General features: G+C 42.6%; 1 protein-coding gene across 1 annotated transcript in view; it reads left to right on the top strand.

Moving 5' to 3' along the window:
* The window catches only part of LOC114268225 (uncharacterized), a 267,263-nt gene that overhangs the window by 22,621 nt on the left and 224,786 nt on the right, over positions 1-19,856 (top strand). The window lies entirely within an intron of this gene.

Below are 19,856 nucleotides of genomic sequence, written 5' to 3' on the forward strand. Positions count from 1 at the left end.
TGATGTGACACTTTTAAAAAATATTAAATCAAAAATCAAAAAAGTCAATTTTTTACTAACTTTCCAAATCACTTTCAAAAAAGCCAAAAAGCTTGGTAAAAAGTTAAAAGCCAGCTTTTTACCAACTTCCCAAAACATCTCCCAATCTTTTTATTTTTTATTTTTAAAGAAGTCCACTCATTGTATGACATTATTACAATGAATAATTTAATTAAAAATATTAAAGATTTCAAAAATTCTATTAAAAGTTTTACCAAATGTCTCACATGCAACTCACATTATGTGGGTTCCACATCTATATAAGACATTTGGTAAAAATTTTAGTAAAATTTTTAAAATATCTAACATTAGTCTAATTTAATTCCTACTTCAATATGTGTTTTTTTGGGTGAATATCTTCTTCAATATGTGTTGAGAAAGATAAGCGGCCTATTTTGAAAAGGAGATTAAAAATTAATTTTTTTAAAAAAAAAGTATATAAAAAATAAAAAGATGATATCATTTAAAAAATTAAAAAATAAAAAAATTAATTTTTAATTATATTGCCAAAATAAACCTTAAGATTATCTTTCGCAACGCATATTAAAAGAGCAATTAAATTATTCACTATAATAATGTCATAAAATTGGTGGACTTATTTGCAAATATATTATTTTAGTAATTTTTAATTTTTTTAGTTAAAATATGAGATAAAAAAATTAATATATTTAGAATAATTTTTTAATTTTTTGCGAAAAAATATGTAAAAAAAAATTAATTTTTTGATATAAATTATAAATTATTTAATTTTTTAACTTTTAAACTAAAATATTAAATTACCAAATCAGCCGTTAGAAAGAAAAAGAGAAAGTACAGCGTCGAAAAAAGTGAGTGGTTCACACGTTATTGCGTTGAACATATGGATCCGACCCCACCCAACCTAACCAAACGCGTTCAACATACGCACCAGATTTGTGTTAGTTTTACTTTCCGTCCCATTTCAATGCAAGTACAGTGTTGGAAAATTATCGCCGGTTTCGTTTCTCATATTTAAATTTTTAAAAAAATTTATATATACTTCTTTTAAAATTTATTTAAAATATAAAATAATTTAAAAAATTATATTTCGTTTTTTAAATTTTTTATTTCATAACAACTAATCTCTTTTATTAATAAACTATCAAGGTAATTAACAATTTTTAATGATGATCGAAATTTATTTCAATTAATAATTCATTTAATTTTATTATTGTATAAGAGAACAATTAGAAATTTTATTTTTTCAGTTAACTCTGTTAAATAAATTTTTTTAATAAGAGAGTATTTTTAATATTTTAATTCATAATAAGTAATTTATATTTTAAGCAAATATTAATAATGTATTTATAATTTACACTTAAATTTAAATTTAAAAATATTTAAATTTAAAGAGTTCACAGGATTATCACGATACCCATTGCGATAATCGAAGATGGTGACTCTAGGGAGCTCCCTTTTTTATAGTTAACACAGATGAACTTGTGAGTAAGTTTTAGAATTAAGTTTCATTTTGGTGCTTGAATTGATGAATTTGTGTATTTTGCTAAGGGGTTTAATTACCTTCACGCCGTTATTCATATACCTAAAAGGCATGGATACAGACATGTGATAGGACACTGACACATCGGCATGTAAATTTTTTAAAAAATGTAGAACATGACACAGTAGGGACACCTGCAAAATATATAATTTATTTATTTATGATACGTTATATATATGAATAAATAATTATTACGTCATATATATGAATATTTAAGTCTTATATATTCATTTTTTAAGTATAAAGGAGGAGAATTGATATAAATTTACTTAATTTTTGTTCTATCATTGGATTCCAAGTTATTTTATTCGAACTTGTAATATATTTTATGTGTCTAAGTATTAGAAAGAGCCTAGTGAATATTGTGTCATGTCGGTATTAGACACGATACGTTACCATTTTAAAAGTGTCCATTCTTCTTAGATTGAGACTCATTAAACTTTGTAAATTTTTTTTAAGAATGTATACACTCTAGACCTTAGAGTTGCATCTCTTTCATAGAAGATGTTGTCTGCTCACACCTTTTATGTTTATCTCATTGCAGAGAGCAAAAAATCTTGCACTAGTTCCTGAAGATGCAGATCCTATTTGGTCAATAGGATGTAGAACCAGTTTATCCAAAGGGACAGTAATGAAATAGAGCATTGGCAGCATCATGAATGGAATCCAAAATCGCCTGGGAGATCCAAGGATTGGAAGTCTTGCTCCTGGGAGCATTGATGTCTTTTGGTAGTGAAAATCTTAAAATCCTACGAGATTGTAATTTGCAATTAAGATTCAATTTTAATGATGAATAATAATTTCTAATCAAACAATCATAGATGTAATCCAATTAAATGAAAATTGAATTATATCTACTAACAAGTAATGACAAATCAACACAATGATATAACGTGAAAAAAAAATCACAATTGGAGCACCTCCAAATGTGATTAAAAAAAACTACATGTTAAAAGCCACAAATCAATTCACTAAACAATAAAAAAATATATATACAAAAACTCTCAATTACCTAACGAATTCACACCCAAATTATAAACCGAACTCAATTTGAGTAAAACATTTTATAACAAGCTTCAAGGGGTCAACAGGGAAAAAAAAGAAGACTTTTACAAAGTGCAACATATGCCTTCCATCAACATTTGGTAGATTTCTAATTTCTAACTAATCCTTTCCAAGGTAATTTTAGTTTTCAAAATGAGTTATTTTCTCCTCTTGTATTTGAGAGCTTTTAAATAAATATATTAAATTTCTGTATACACCTATGCATACAAATATTTCTTCACAATGTAATGCATATAGTAGGCGTAAAAATAAGTAAATAAATAAATGGGATATTTAGAAAGGAAAATATCTCGTAACTCAAATTTTGTGGTTCAAAAGTGGCTCAAATGGCCAAAACGACGTCGTTTTGGCCATTTTTATGTTGTTCTGTACTCAAAACGACGTCATTTTGGCCATTTGAGCCACTTTTGAGCCACAAAATTTGAGGTACGTAGCATTGTCGTTTAGAATCTATCCTTGTATTTTAACAGACATATACCCCCTCATTTTGAATTTAAAAAAAATAAATAAGAATACATGGGAAGTCTTAAATAGCCTTGAAAAATAATTATATTATAAATATGTCTTGATACTCCAACAAGGCTAAACACCATGTATGTTTGCACATTATTCCATATTTTGCATCTGTTTTAATTATATTATTATCCTCTCTCTCTCTCTCTCTCTGAACATGTATGTACATTATTCCATATTTTGCATCTGTTTTATATACTCAATGTTTTTTAATGAAAAATCAATGTCAAAAATTAAGGCCTTGTTTGGTTTGCATCTGAGAAATAAATTTTGGAGAAAAATTTTCAAAATTTTGTTTGGTTTAATGATTTTGGAAAAAAAATTTCAAAATCACTTTCTCTCTTCTACTCATCAATCAATCACTTTTTCTCTCTCCTCTCTCTTTCTTAATCATTTTTTCTCTCACATATATCTACTCAATTATAACAAAATATCAAATCATCCCAAACTCTTATACATGGTTTTAAAAACCGGACCGGACCGGCCGGTTCAATCGGTTGAACCGCCGACCGGTCGAGGTTTCGATATGGGTACACCCACTGAACCGGTCATAGTTGAAAACCGGCTTATTTTGAGAGAACCGGAAAAACCTTTCTTTCTTTCTTATTTTATATATATATATATATATATATATATATAATAAAAATTTAATTGGAATCTCTCTTTTAAGGGTCTCCTCTTGTGAGGAATCTCATTGAGAGCTTAAAATTATTGTAAAAGCTTCTATCTATTTATAAGAAAAAAATTCTTCCAAAAAAACTCAAGAAATCTATGTGGGATTCAATCAAATTTATTGGAGGGAAACTTAAAATTTTGATATCCCTCCAAAATTTTTGCTCTTCTTTCAATCAAATTATTTGAATTAAAATCATATGGAGGGAATATTGAATATTTGATTTCTTCTTCCAAAATTAAAATTAATAATATTTTTAAATATATTTTTACATTTTTTAATAAAAAAAGTATTAAGAGAGATATTTAAGATTATTAAAATTTTTAATTTATAATTTTATTACTTATATTTTTATTTAAATATAATTTTAATATATTTATGACGTCACGGTTCGATTCCGATTCAACCCGACGGTTGAACCGATGACCCGTCCACCCGATCATTTTTTCGTTTCACTCACTGGTCCGGTTTTTAAAACATTGCTCCCATACTCCAAAACTATTTCTAAAATATACAACCAAACAAACCAAAAAAAATTCTAAACTCTCTCTTCAATTTTTTTTTTAAAAATTTATCTCCCAAAACCAAACCAAACACACCCTAACTTTTTACTATGAACATAAATGTTCAACTTTCATTTTTTTTTTCTTCTCATCCTATTTAGAGCATCTTATTGGTTAAGAGAGCTACTACGGTGATCATCACAAGGAGGTTTATCATCACAAATGAAACTATGGCCTCGTTTGAAAAGTTAATTATTTTAGTAGGTAAAAATTTTTGTGTTTGTAAAGAGAGTTGGATTTTTTTTACTTACATGTGATGTTTGTAAGAGAAAAAGTGAAATGATTATAAATTTGATGACATTTTGTTCTATTGTCTATTTTAACTTATTTTGACTTTTTATGAATTTTAGCTTGAAAAAGCTAAAAATCCACTTACCAAACAGGACCTAAATGGGGTCTCCTTTATTTTGAGTCTAATCTAGGGGTTAAGAGTAATTTGCTCAAGCCCCATTATTTTGAGTCTAATCTAGGGGTTAAGAGTAATTTGCTTAAGAAAAAATAAATCAAACAGGAGTTTCATCCTCGTTTTGGAAAACCAAATAATGTGATAAGGATTGGCACACGTCAGAGACCATTTTGCCTATGATGATTCCAAAATCCTGCATATGACAAGCATAACTCTGCATAAAGTACCTTCACCTAAACTACAGAATTGTTTGGGATTAAGGACTCATTTTGTAAGTAGTTGTTTTAGTTTAAAAATCAAAAAGTTATTAAAAAAATTAAAAAGTCTATAACTTATATTAAGAAGTTAAAAATTCTCTTTTCTCTCTACTTTTTGTATATCTTTTTGTAAAAGGTCAAAAAGTCATGATGTAGGACAACATTTTCAGGACAAGATTTTAAGAATTTTTATATTTTTTAGTTTCTGATGCAGGACAAGATTTTCAGGACAAGATTTTAAGAATTTTTATATTTTTTAGTTTTAATATTTTTGATATATTATTAGGATTCTTGTAATTTAGTATAAATATTTTAAAATATTAGGTTTCTTAATTTTATTATTTTAGAATTAGATTTTGACTAGGATTTTAAATAGTTTAGAATTCTAGTTTCATATTCTCTTAGGTTTCCTAATTTGTATTAATTTAAGTTTCCTAGTTTATTTTAGAATTACTTTTCTTACAAGTATTAGGTTTGGTTTATTATAAATAGCTATGTAAGCCTCATGGCAAAAAAAAAATTTTCATTCAATATTAAGGCATTTTCTATTCTTTGTGAATTCAAGGTTTTATTTTTTCTTGTGGATTCGAGAGCCCCTTTCGTCTACTAGAACGATATCTAGTCCTCGTGTATTCCGCTGCATCAAGGCCAACTTGTTAGTCACAACATTAATAGGAACCGCGCTATGGGATTTGGCCAAGGCCGGCCTATTAATCACAACGTCTTAAGACGGTCTTCTCATTATCAATATGATAGTGAGGATGAATTTGAAGATGAGTTATTCGAAGATTATGGTGGTAAGTATCAGTCGATAAGGCGACAACGAAGATTCAGTGACGTGTTCAATAGCAATAATTACATCAATCAAGACTTTTCAAATTATCAAGTACCACTAGAAATTCCATATTTTAATGCTTTTTGTCATGCCGAGGATTTTATTTATTGGTTTCGCAAAGTTGACAAATTCCTTGAGTGTATGGAAATCTCTGAAGAAAAGCAAGCACGTAAGTTACAAGGTTATGTTTCTACATGGTGGAAACAATTGCAGTATGGTCGAAGGCAACAATACAAACAACCCATTAGGACGTGGCATAAGATGAAGAAGTTGATGAGTTCTAGATTCCTTCAATCAAATCATGGGCAAATATTCTATCAACAATATCAAAGAAAGCTTGAATCCAAACAATTGTTCCAAGGTAATTTTGATTCACAATGTTCTTCGTAACTCAATAATTATTATGCAATTGTGGATATAGATTATTCGAGAAACATGACTACGGCTCTACCAAGTTTGGGTCAATCAAGTCTTATAGGTCAACAAATTTGTTATGCCCCACCAAGCATTGAAGAAGAAAAGATTTTGAGTATCTCAATATTTCAAAATTTTGAAGACCAAAATAAACATTCAATTGAAGTAGAAAATCAAGTTGATTTCAACAATGGTGAGAACGTTGAAATTGATGAAAGAGAGGTCACTGAAATTACTTTGATCAAGAAATTTGAAGAAGACAATGAAGAGGTGAAGCAAGAGAAAAACGTTGAAGTTAGCCAAGAGCTTCTAATGACGGAACTATCATCTCTTGATTATTACGATGGTTATGAGATCGCAAAAGGAGATCTAGTTGAACTCAATGAAAAAGAAGAAATAAAAGATAAGGTAATAAAGTTGACATGTGCACCAAAGAAGTTGATTGAGGATGTTGCAATTGATATTCCAAGATTGATAATTGAATATCCAACTGATTCTAAGACAGAGTAGAGTCCAAAGAGTATCCAACATCAACATAAAATACACTTCGTTGATTTTCTTGGTGTGGAGCAATTTAATTTGATTTTTAATGCTTGTCTAATTGATCTTGTCAACTAGTTGAAGCATATAGAGAACAACTTTTAGAAAGTAAACTTCTCTGCATATAATGTTCGGAAGAGGGACAAACAACTAAAGTATTCCAAGTACCTTTTTATTTGGGATGGACGATGGCATATCTCTAATATGAACTCGAGGACGAGTTCTTTCAAAGAAGAGGAGTCTGATATAGGACAAGATTTTCAGGACAAGATTTTAAGAATTTCTATATTTTTTAGTTTTAATATTTTTGACATATTATTAGGGTTCTTGTAATTTAGTATAATATTTTAGAATTATTAGGTTTCTTAATTTTATTATTTTGGAATTAGATTTTGACTAGGATTTTAAATAGTTTATAATTCTAGTTTTCTATTCTCTTAGATTTCCTAATTTGTATTGATTTAAGCTTCCTAGTTTATTTTAGAATTACTTTTCCTACAAGTATTAGGGTTGGTTTATTATAAATAGCTATGTAAGCCTCATGGCAAAGACAATTTTTTCATTCAATATTAAGATATTTTCTATTCCTTGTGGATTCAAGGTTCTATTTTTCTTGTGGATTCGAGAGCCTCTTTCGTCTACTAGAACGATATCTAGTCCCCGTGTATTCTGCTGCGTCAAGCCACCCCAAACATACTAATTTTTTTTACCTCATTGAGAGGGTGATTTATGATCCGGTGTTGGGCCGAGGTGACGGCCGAGCAGGTTGAGGGCCCAACGGTGTATGGGACCGAGCTGATCAACTATCCGCCCGGAAATGGGCTACCAAAACTTGGGCCGGGCAGAGTTTGGACTGAGTGTGTGCCACCCCGGACCGTACAGAAACTGCCCGGCCAGGAAGTGACCAGTCAGACCAGGATGCTCGGTCCGAGGATGGTCGAAGCCAGACAGACTGAGAGATCGGCGCCCGGAAAGGCGCGGTTAGCCGAGGTAGGTGATTGACCGGCAGGAAGGCCAACCAAAGGAGGTGCCCGGGCTAGGCTATGCCGAGATGCCGCCTAGCCCGGTCCTCCACGTGTTTGTCCGGCTAGGCGCATGGGTATGAAGCATGCATGACCGAGGTAGAGCAGCTCGGCTGCCGAGCTCCAGCTGTGAAGTCAGGCAGTTGAGGTTAGGTGGTGAATGGCATGGTTTATGCTGACAGATGGGATAGCAGAGCCACGTGTCAAGAGATGACTGGGAGTGGATATGGGGCTCAGAAGGTATATAAGCATGTCTGCGCCCCCCATACGCAAAAAAAAAAGAGCAGAAGACACACGAACATTCTGTAAGGAAATTCTTACACTCAAACACTCTCTCACTTCTCTCTATCCATCCTAAGGTGTGTGCTAACTTGATCGTCGGAGGGTTTTTCCGGCCACACACCGCCGGGTAGCTCACCTTTACTTGCTCGCAGGTGATCGGACATCGACGGAGCTCGGAAGAAAGGAATACGGGCTTGCCGGAATATTTGCTCCCCGTACAATTGGCGCCGTCTGTGGGAAACTTGACAGACAAAACCTTGTCTTCCAGGTTCATCTGATCGCCGTCCATTGCGAACAACGACGAGTTCCCGTTGTCCGCCATCGACGGAGCCACCCCGGAGTATACCCGAAGGAGAGAGGTACCTCCTGCCGTCCATCTGATGGCTGACTTGGGGACGCCCACTGGAGGACAGTCAGGAGACGCGCGGGATAAGCGCGGAAGGAGTCATGGGCATTCACGGAGTCCGGACGGTCACCGGCGGAGAGACTCACACGCCAGGCGACTGGAAAGCAAGTTAAGGGACCAAGACGCTGTCATCAGGCGGATGGCGGCGGAGATGGAGGATCTTAAGCGGCATGTCAAAGGGAAAGGTGTAGCTGGAGTGGGAGACCACAGTGAGCGCACCCCATCCCACCGGTCAGGCGATCAGAGTCAGCGACGTACTCAGTCCATTTCCATCACCAGGAGTTACCAGGTTGGTGATTCCGACGTGCATGCGGAGAAGTCTAGCGCGCAAGACAGCTCCTACAAACCCTCACGTCCGGCGACGACGTCGAGGTACTCTTATTCTGCTCAGTCAGAGGACCTACGGGCAGTGTTAAGGGAGCGGGCTCGCTGACGCGAAGCCTAGAGAATACCAGCTTTCCAGCGGCTCTCCTACGGGGTTCATGCCAGCGAGGAGGTCGGAATGCCTCCACCCCGCCAAGCAGTGCCAATATTTGAAGACACAGACCTGGCCAGGCTGAGTGCCACCCCTTTTTCCCTGGAAATAGAAACAACGCCGCTTCCGGCAGGCTTCCACCAGCCTAAGTTCACGCTCTACGACGGCAAAACCGATCCTTATATGCATGTGAGCCACTTCCGACAGGTCATGGCCGGACATAGGTGAAATGACGGACTTATGTGCCTAATCTTCCCGTCCAATTTAGGTGAGCTGGGCTTAAAGTGGTTTGAGAGGTTGCCGGAAGGGAGCATACGACGGTGGCATCAGTTGGCCGAAGCGTTTGTTACGCGCTTCAAAACCAACACAAAAACACCAAAGGAGGTCGATCACTTGCTGAGTGTCAAGATGGAACCGTGCGACACACTGAAGGCATACAATTCAAGGTATTGGGAGACCTTCAACGAGATCCTGGATTGCCCGGTCAACCTTGCAATCACGCAATATAAGCGTGGTCTCCCGGTCGGACATAGACTGCGGGACTCGCTTACCATGCACCAACCGACCTCCATGGGCCAGCTCATGCAGCGCATCAATGAGCATATCCGAGTAGAGGATGATGCGTCAGCTTCCACCGTGAAGGCTACTCCGGTCGGAACAGACAAGAAGACAGCAGGCAAAGTGCACGCAGTTGGGCAAGAGTCCAGCCGCTCAAATGACCGAGCAGAGGAATCAGACCGAGGTTCAAATCGTAAAAACCGGGGTAGAGGACGTCGGAATGACCGGGATGATTACCCCCGAGATGACGTTGAGGACGCAAACAGGAGAATGAAGGCGCGGACTGGCATAACCACGGTCTTCAAGATTCCGATCTATCGCATACTTAGTGAAATCCGAGACGAGGAGTATGTCCGGTTTCCTGCTAGGTTGGGTGATGGACAAAAGGGCTACAATCCGCGGTATCGTTGTACGTTTCACCGAGAGAGAGGCCACCGGACTGAGGATTGTTTGCCTTTGCGACAACACTTGGAAGAACTGGTTGCGGCCGGGCATCTGGACCTTTACATCGATGGCGGCGTGAAACCGAATCAGGCTCCGGTCGATCCTAGGGGACAGGATGACCGAGATGCGCCACCACAAGGAGTTATTAATGTCATCCACGGCATCGTAGAACCGGAGCGTGTTTGCGAACTCCGGGGCATGATCAAGAAGGCAGAGCATATGAGGGAAGTTTTGTCAGTACAGCCTGCCATCAAAAGGGGGAAGACAGAAGAGAAAGACGTGATTAGTTTCACCTCAAGGGATTTAGAGCGTATCCAGACGCCGCACAACGATGCTCTTGTAGTGACACTACGCATCAAAGAATTTGATGTTAGACGGATCTTGATCGACCAGGGAAGCTCGGTCGAGATCATGTATTATGATGCGTTCAAACAGCTCAAACTCCGTGAGACAGACTTGGCTCCGGCCACTTCGCCACTGGTTGGATTTAACTCGCAGCCGGAGTGGCCATTGGGAAAGATTATCCTGCCGGTCAAAGCGGGATCCGTGGTCAAGCAAGTGGAGTTTTGGGTGCTACAAGTGCCTTCAACGTACAACCTTATCCTTGGAAGAGGATGGCTTCACGCCATGCAGGCCGTAGCATCGACCTACCACCAGGTGATGAGATTCCCCTCGGCTATGGGGGCAATTGAGGAGATTTGGGGTGATCAGGTCATGTCCAAGCAATGCTTCGTGGCGGTCAACGGGAGCCGGGCTGCCAAAGGATTCGTTCAAATGATCGAGGGACCGGAGGACCGGAGTGTCTTGGATGATGTTGGCACCAAAGCCGAAGACAAGGCTATTGAAGAATTGGTTGAGGTGCGGATTGATGCTGAGCAGCCGGACAGATTCTTCTTGCTCGGTTCAAGTCTCTCGGCCATGGAGAGAACCGAGATGATTGAGTTTTTGATGGCGAATGTCGAAGTCTTTGCATGGTCGCCCTACGACATGCCTGGCCTTGACCCAAGTTTTATCTGCCATCACCTCAATGTCTTCCCTGGAGCAAAGCCAATCAGCCAGCGAACAAGGAGATCGGCGCTGCATCACGCCGAGGTAGTAGCGGAGGAGGTAAAAAACTTGCTTGAGGCACGAGCAATACAGGAAGTGCACTACCCTCGGTGGATTTCCAACACGGTAGTGGTGCCTAAGAAGAATGGAAAGTGGCGAGTCTGTGTCGACTACAAGACAGTCAACCGAGCTTGTCCAAAAGATAGCTTCCCTTTGCCGCGCATTGACCAGCTAGTGGATTTGACGGCTGGACACAATCGGCTCAGTTTCTTGGATGCATACCGTGGCTATCACCAGATTGCCATGCATAGGCCTGATCAAGAGATCACCTCTTTCACGACTCCAAGGGGACTCTTCTGCTATCGAGTTATGCCCTTTGGTTTGAAAAACGCCGGGGCAACCTTTCAGAGGATGGTGACCAAAATGTTTGCTCCTTTGCTCGGCCGGACAATGGAGGCTTACATCGATGATATGGTGGTAAAGAGCCGACATGAGGCAAACCATTTGTCCGACTTAACCGAGATGTTCGCCATTCTGAAGAAGCACAAGTTGCGCTTGAACGCCTCGAAGTGTGCCTTTGGTGTGGGGTCCGGGAAATTTTTGGGATTCTTAGTCACGAACCGAGGCATCGAAGCAGACCCTACTCAGATTAGAGCCGTGCAAGAGTTGAAGCAGCCCCGCTCGGCTAAGGACGTGCAGCATCTGGCCGGGATGGCCGCCGCGCTTAATCGATTTATAAGCCGGTCATCAGATCGCTGCCGCCCTTTCTTTCAAGCATTGAAGTCAAAGTTCTCATGGGATGACGAGTGTGACCGAGCTTTGGCCGAGCTCAAGGATTACTTGTCTTCTCCGCCGCTTTTGGTTACACCAGAGCCAGGTGAGGAACTCTTCCTTTACCTTGCCGTCTCCCAGCACGCAGTAAGTGCGGTGTTAGTCCGGGCTGAAGGAATCAAGCACTTCCCAATTTTTTACGTAAGCAAGACCTTGCTGCCGGCTGAGACGAGGTACTTGCCGCTGGAAAAGCTTGCATTGGCACTGATGATGGCTTCGAGGAAATTGGCACATTATTTTCACGCCCATACCATCGTCGTACTAACCGAGTTTCCCCTCAAGGCCTTGTTTGAACGCGCGGACTTTTCAGGCCGAATTTTAAAATGGGCGGTCGAGTTGGGACAGTTCGATGTGAAGTTCCAGCCGCGCATCGCAATCAAAGCCCAAACCTTGGCCGATTTTGTTGCCGAGTTCTCACCTGGCACTCATCCGGTATGCCCGGTCGACATTGCCGAGGCAGATGATGAGACGCACACAATGCCAACCGAGGCACAACCAGCTGAAGCAGGTCGCGCCGCGGAGTTAGCGCGCACCATCGAAGTACCCTCAATTTGCGCGGTAATACCACCCGGCGATGCGATGACGGAGTTGTGTATCACCAACCAATCCACTCTGTCCGGTACCGCATCACCAAGGGGGGAAGGAATGGTTCCACACAACTCAGAACTTGATGATTCGCCTACGGACTTGGGCATTCCGAACCAACTCGCCGAGTCCGGTGCCGAATCATCAAGAGGGGAAGGAATGGTTCCAGACAGCTCAGAACCTGCGGCCGGCTTCACACCGCAACCTGGTGATCCGCCTACGGACTTGAGCATTTCAGACATACTTGCTGAGTCCGGTGTCGAATCACCAAGGGGCACTGAATTTGACCCGATCAACACCAAACTTGACACCGCAAAGCCGAGCAGTTGTGATCCCATTGCCCTTTGCAACTCTCAGGACCCATCTGACTGCTGGAAGCTTTTTGTGGGGGACATGTGGAAACTTTTTGTTGATGGAGCATCCAACCGCCATGGTGCCGGCCTAAGTATTGTTCTTATATCCCCGGATGGCCTAACCATTGAGCATTCTATCACACTTGGCTTCCCGGCGTCTAACAACGAGGCCGAATACGAGGCACTTCTCGCCGGGCTCAAGAGCGCAATTCAAATGCAGGCTGCCGAGCTCCTGGTGTACAGTGATTCCCAGCTTGTGGTAAACCAAGTTTCTGGGATTTATGAAGCAAAGGACGAACGAATGGCGCAGTACCAAGCTCTGGTCAGGGAGCATATCAAGCAGTTTGAGGCAATTAGAGTCCAACAAATTGGCCGGGAAGACAACAGCCGAGCTGATGAACTGGCCGGTCTCGCTTCTCTGGTGGATAATACTTGCCCAAACCCTCTTTTGATTGACTTTCTTCCGCGGCCAAGCATTGAAAGCGCCGGGCAGACGGATGTACTCTGCGCCGAGTTAGGTCCTTCATGGATGGACCCCTTGATCTTGTTCCTCAGAGACCGGACTCTTCCAACAGACAAGAAAGAAGCACACAAAATCTGGGTGAAGTCAGAGCGGTTTTGGCTCTCTCCATCTGGTGCGTTGTATAAGAAGTCCTTCACCGGTCCTTATCTCAAGTGCGTGCACCCGAACAGTGTGGAGGCCTTCTTGTTTGAAATTCATGAAGGCATTTGTGGCAGCCACATAGGGGGCAGGTCCTTGGCCTACCGAGCTATTTCGCAGGGATACTGGTGGCCGTGCATGCAGGCCGACGCGCAAAAATATGTCCGCAAGTGCGAAAAATGCCAGAAATTCGCCCATCAGATCCACCAGCCTGCCAGGGAACTTCTTCCCCTCACCAGTCCTTGGCCTTTCGCCATGTGGGGGCTAGATATAGTGGGACCACTGCCAACAGCACCGGGCAACCGGAAATTCTTCATCGCGGCCACAGATTACTTCACAAAGTGGGTTGAAGCTGAGCCCTTGGCAACCATCAAAGAGAAAGACGTAAAGCGCTTTGTCTGGCAGAACGTTGTCACGCGGTTTGGCATCCCCAAGATTTTGATCTCTGACAACGGCACCCAGTTTGACGGTCGCCTATTCAGAGGATTTTGTGAAGATCTGAAGATAGAATTCTACAACTCCACCCTGGCCTACCTGCAGTCCAATGGTCAAGCCGAAGCGTCGAACAAGACTATACTGGATGGGTTGAAGAAACGGCTGGAAAAGGCCAAGGGAAAGTGGGCTGAGGAATTGCCCAGTGTACTTTGGGCATACCGAACAACCCCGCGACGTTCAACCGGGGAAACTCCATTTGCTTTGGCTTACGGCATGGAGGCGGTCATACCCTTGGGAGTTGAAATGCCCACCCTCAGAACCGAGAGTTTTGAGCCCGCGCTGAATGCCGAGGCTATTGCCTTGGAGCTCGACCTAGCGGAAGAGCGCCGGGAGAAAGCCCTCATCCATGTGGCCGCCTACCAACAAGAGCTCTCCAAGAAGTATAACAAGACAGTGCACCCCAGACCGTTCAAAGTTGGAGATTGGGTTTTGAGGAAGATTATGGGCAACACCCTGGTGCCAGGAGAAGGCAAACTAGGGGCAAATTGGGAAGGACCCTACAAGATCACTGGTCTGGCTGGCAAGGGGGCTTATCACTTGGAGGATCTAGAGGGAAGAGCCATACCCCGGCCATGGAATGCGGCCAACTTGAAATTGTATTATTTTTAAGCTTTTACTTTCCTCTTTTTGTAAAGAAATTTTTTGGCTTGCAAAAGCAGAATGTAATTCTTTTTGTCAAAATTATAGAAGTAATCTTGCTTTAGCATTTGGATTATTGTTTTAATGTTGCGGACCGAGATGATGTACTCCGGTTGGAAGAGTTGGTGTCTTGTCCAACTTTGGATTCCCAACCGAGATGATGTACTCCGGTTGGAAGAGTTGGTGTCTTGTCCAACTTTGGATTCCCAACCGAGATGATGTACTCCGGTTGGAAGAGTTGGTGTCTTGTCCAACTTTGGATTCCCAACCGAGATGATGTACTCCGGTTGGAAGAGTTGGTGTCTTGCCAACTTTGGATTCCCAACCGAGATGATGTACTCCGGTTGGAAGAGTTGGTGTCTTGCCAACTTTGGATTCCCAACCGAGATGATGTACTCCGGTTGGAAGAGTTGGTGTCTTGTCCAACTTTGGATTCCCAACCGAGATGATGTACTCCGGTTGGAAGAGTTGGTGTCTTGTCCAACTTTGGATTCCCAACCGAGATGATGTACTCCGGTTGGAAGTGTTGGTGTCTTGCCAACTTTGGATTCCCAACCGAGATGATGTACTCCGGTTGGAAGTGTTGATTTGTTCGACTTAGTTACAGTCGAAGTGGCTATTTCGGTTCATGAATTTATCTTGTTCTGCTGAAGTGCTTAGACCGTGTTATGTATTCCGGTTCGATGAGTTATACCGAGATGTTTTGCTGAAGACAGAACTGATTACAACCGTGCATACACTTGCAAAAATGTGAACTTTTCATTGATAAGAAATTCATTACAAACGGAGGGGACAGAGCCCGGTTACATTAAAAGAGTTGGAAGCAAAAATACAAAAACAAGGAAAAAGAACACTAAACTAGGGGGGAGAGATTGGTGAACTCGTCTTCGCCGGCATCAAGGTTGACGGTAGGGCTGACTTCTTGTGCACCGGGATCAGCACTGCCGGGCTGTTCTGGCACCTCGGCCTCCTCTGCCTCCGAATCTGTGTCGTCCTCTCCATCTTCAAGTCCCTCCTCGGCCTCCGCTTGCAGAGCGCTGAATACGTCATTTGCGTAAGGCACAAGGCAGACCGGTAGAGAAGCTGGGGAAGGGTTGGCAAATACGTCGGCGTCGGAGCCTTGGCCGAGGTGTTCGCAGGCGGACTTCCAACCGGCCTTGAAGTAGATGTCTTGTGTTGCAAAGACCTGCTTCTTGTAGCTCTGCTCGGCCTCGTTGAACCCGGCGTTGTTGGCAGCCTTGCACGCCTTCCTCTTCGCCTTCTTCAAAGTGTCAACCTCGGCCTGGAGCTCACTTTGTTTTTTCTCGGCTGCGTCCAGCTAACCGAGCAGTCTATTATTGTCAGCGTTTGCTATCTGGAGGGAAGCCTTAGCCCGGCCGAGCTCGGCTTGAAGACTCTCTACCTGGTTGGCTGTGTCGTTTGCCTTTTGCCTAAGCCGGTGGATGCGCTCCAAAACAAGATGTTGTTTTTGAATGGCCTGCACAAAAGCGAAGTAGATTAGAAAGGAGACCGAGAAGAAAAATTACCAGGCAAACACTTGTGAAATTTTTAAAAGAACGCCGACTTACCCTGGCCATGGACTTGACTGAGGATTTCAACAACCGGGTGTCAGGGACGTGGTCGCTGCCGACCACGTCGCCCGGTAAGAGAAATGCTTTGGAGAGATCGAAGGAGAGCAAATGTTCTTTGTCAGCCTTGATCGAAGCCGTCCCCGGGATGTCCTGTCCCCGGTGCTTCAGCTGAGGACGCCAAGCGAGCACGGGAGCAGGAGTTTCGGCTGGATGTTCGGTTGTCAGCTCGGCGACTAGCTCGGCGGAGGGATCTGCCCTTGGTCTTTTTCCAGCCCGGCGCGCTTCTCTGGCAGATTGCCCGGCAGCTGGAGCTGGAGAAGCAAGGGCTACCACGGCTGCACTCGATTGACCGACAGCCGGGGAGCGGGTAGCGACGCTCGGTATCTCGGCTGAGGTCGCGGTTAGAAGGTTTTTGATCCGAGATCTTTTGGCCATTTCTTGCTCGTCTGTTAACCGGATTAATGGGACGTCTGGTAGGGTTGGATCTGGAGGTGGCGAAGGAGCTCTGAGGAAGTCAGTTACTCTACTCCGGCGCGGAGCAGAGTATCTGTAAGTCGGTGTGTAGCCGAGTAAGTCGTTGCAATCTCGGTGGGGATACCGAAGCACGGTCCGAATTGCCTCGACGTTTGGAAACTGGTAGTTGGCTTGTAAGGCTTGGATTGCTGCAAAGGAAACAAGAAGACCGGTTAGTAGCAGAGTAAAGAGTTAGACCAACCGTGCAAGTTGAGCAGCTTACATGAAGAACCGAAGCTTTTGTTTATAAACCAGCCCGGTACCTCGGCTGTTTCGTAGTTGCCGGACACCCAGAAAAAATCGTCGTCGTGCATGTCTTTGTCCGGGGTGCCGGTTACGATTTTTTCCTTGCCCGGTCTTATTTTCAAGTAGTAAGCAAGGCCATCACCGGTGTGGCCCATCGTGTATTGCCTCAGTATCTCGGCTAGGCCTAAGTTGATGCCTAGCCGATTGTTCAACTCGTGAACGCCGTTGATTATTCTATAAGTGTTGGTGGACACTTGGGTTGGCGCTAGCCCGGTCCGGCGTAAGAACTCGGTAATCAGTGGGTTAAGAGGGAAACGAAGGCCCCCTTCGACAATGGACAGCACGGTGAAGGGGCATTCCTCCCTACCCCAAGGCGTGGTCTCTTCTTTGGCCAGCTCGAGATGGACGTCGGCCGGGACGCCGTAGTCCTCTCTGAAAGCGGCTAGCGCGGCCGGAGTATCCACTAGGAAGCGGAATTTCTCCATTTGTGGCTGACTTACTATAGCCCGGTTGATGGGTTGGGCACGGTGATAAATTGCTGCAGCTCGGTCCTGAGAGGTTCAGGAATGACAGGGGTCCCCTTGGACTCTGCAGGAAAAGGATGGCAAGTGTAAGTGAGTGTGGTTTCGCAAAGGGAGCTAGACTTCAGCTCGGTCAGTAAGGGTGCCAAACCACCTCGGTTGTCTAATTAAGGAGCTCGGTCGCCCAAGCAGACCTGATGTTAGCCCGGTTGAGCGACCAAGTCCTTTGGTTATCTCGGTTTTTGCCATAGTTGGAACAAACATGTTGTTTGCCCGGTTTGGCTGGCTTTTTGGATCAAAAGAAGGCCCAGAGCCCGGTTCACCCCAGTTCTTCAACGTTCTTCAGGAAGACGAAGAACACCAAGAACAGTGGGAGGTTTGGGACGTTTTCTATGGTCTAAGCCCTAAAAGCTACGTTTTTGTGTCCTAATGTGTGTAAAATAAAAGAAAATAGCAACTAGGGGAATCGAAAACCTTACCTTTGGAGGATGGGGGCTGTTCTTCCAAGAATGAGAAATGGCAGTCGAGATAGAGGAGAGGGCTCGAGCTCTGGATCGTCAGATAGTAGAAAGGCAGTAGGAAGAAATGGCTTGAGGAGGGTGATGTGTATGTAAGGGTGAAAGGCCGCCCAAATTCAAAAATCTGACAAGAACGGCGGGTTGGCTTCTCGATGACCAATGGGAGCTCGCCACGTGTCCCCATTTATGGCTACGTCAGGATTGAAGCGACGGGATGAAGAGACGAAGAGCCAGCCGAGCTACTTTCGATGAAAAGGCTGTAAGCCGAGGAACATGACCGGGGAAGGATAGCAGATTAGCTCGGTGAAGGCTTGGCGACTTGACGACCGGAGAAATGTTATCTCGGTCGAAGTGAGTAATCCCAGTCACGCTTTCGCGGACGGGATTAAGGGGCAATTGAGAGGGTGATTTATGATCCGGTGTTGGGCCGAGGTGACGGCCGAGTAGGTTGAGGGCCCAACGGTGTATGGGGCCGAGCTGATCAACTATCCGCCCGGAAATGGGCTACCAGAACTTGGGCCAGGCAGAGTTTGGACTGAGTGTGTGCCACCCCGGACCGTACAGAAACTGCCCGGCCAGGAAGTGACCGGTCAGACCAGGATGCTCGGTCCGAGGATGGTCGAAGCCAGACAGACTGAGAGATCGGCGCCCGGAAAGGCGCGGTCAGCCGAGGTAGGTGGTTGACCGGCAGGAAGGCCAACCAAAGGAGGTGCCCGGGCTAGGCTATGCCGAGATGCCGCCTAGCCCGGTCCTCCACGTGTTTGTCCGGCTAGGCGTATGGGTATGAAGCATGCATGACCGAGGTAGAGCAGCTCGGCTGCCGAGCTCCAGCTGTGAAGTCAGGCAGTTGAGGTTAGGTGGTGAATGGCATGGTTTATGCTGACAGATGGGATAGCAGAGCCACGTGTCAAGAGATGACTGAGAGTGGATATGGGGCTCAGAAGGTATATAAGCATATCTGCGCCCCCCATACGCAAAAAAAAAAGAGCAGAAGACACACGAACATTCTGTAAGGAAATTCTTACACTCAAACACTCTCTCACTTCTCTCTATCCATCCTAAGGTGTGTGCTAACTTGATCATCGGAGGGTTTTTCCGGCCACACACCGCCGGGTAGCTCACCTTTACTTGCTCGCAGGTGATCGGACATCGACGGAGCTCGGAAGAAAGGAATACGGGCTTGCCGGAATATTTGCTCCCCGTACACTCATATTTTAGTCAAAAAGTTAAAAAGTTACTAAAATAGCATGTTCTCAAACGAACTTTTTGACTTTTTATGAAAATATGTGCAGAAAAATAAAGAGATGATGTGATCTAAAAAAATACACTTATCTAAGCAGGTGAATAAATAATGTGTACGAGAGAGAGAGTGTGTTATGTATATTCTAGAATGTGCATGAGGTGTTATGTTCCCCTACTCATCATTTTTGTATGAACTTTAAGGTGGTGTTTGTTTTGAAGGATTGGGACATGAATAGTCCAAATGAACTAATAGTCCGTTGTTTGATAGTCAATTTTTGCTCCGAACTAATAATTCTCTGGACTATTAGTCCCATATTTGTTGGATTGTTGTATCACATGGGAGGTGGGATAGAAATCGTGAGATTAGTTTATGAAATTATATTTTTGACCCTCTTATATTCAATATCTTTTTTTTTAGTGTTGTTAATTTAAAATTCGTTATTAAATAAAAAATATAAATTATAAATTTAATTTAATTAAAAATTATGGCCTTTTAAATTAAATTTTTTTAGTGTTGTTAAAAAATTAAATTTATGTATTAAATAAAATTATTGTTTTAGTGTTGTTAATTTAAAATAATAAATAAAAAATTATGGCCTTATAAATTAGAATTTTTTAGTGTT

The sequence above is a fragment of the Camellia sinensis genome, chromosome 15 (genome assembly GCF_055761805.1).
Source record: "Camellia sinensis isolate YWXY chromosome 15, ASM5576180v1, whole genome shotgun sequence".
In the NCBI taxonomy this organism is placed as follows: domain Eukaryota; kingdom Viridiplantae; phylum Streptophyta; class Magnoliopsida; order Ericales; family Theaceae; genus Camellia; species Camellia sinensis.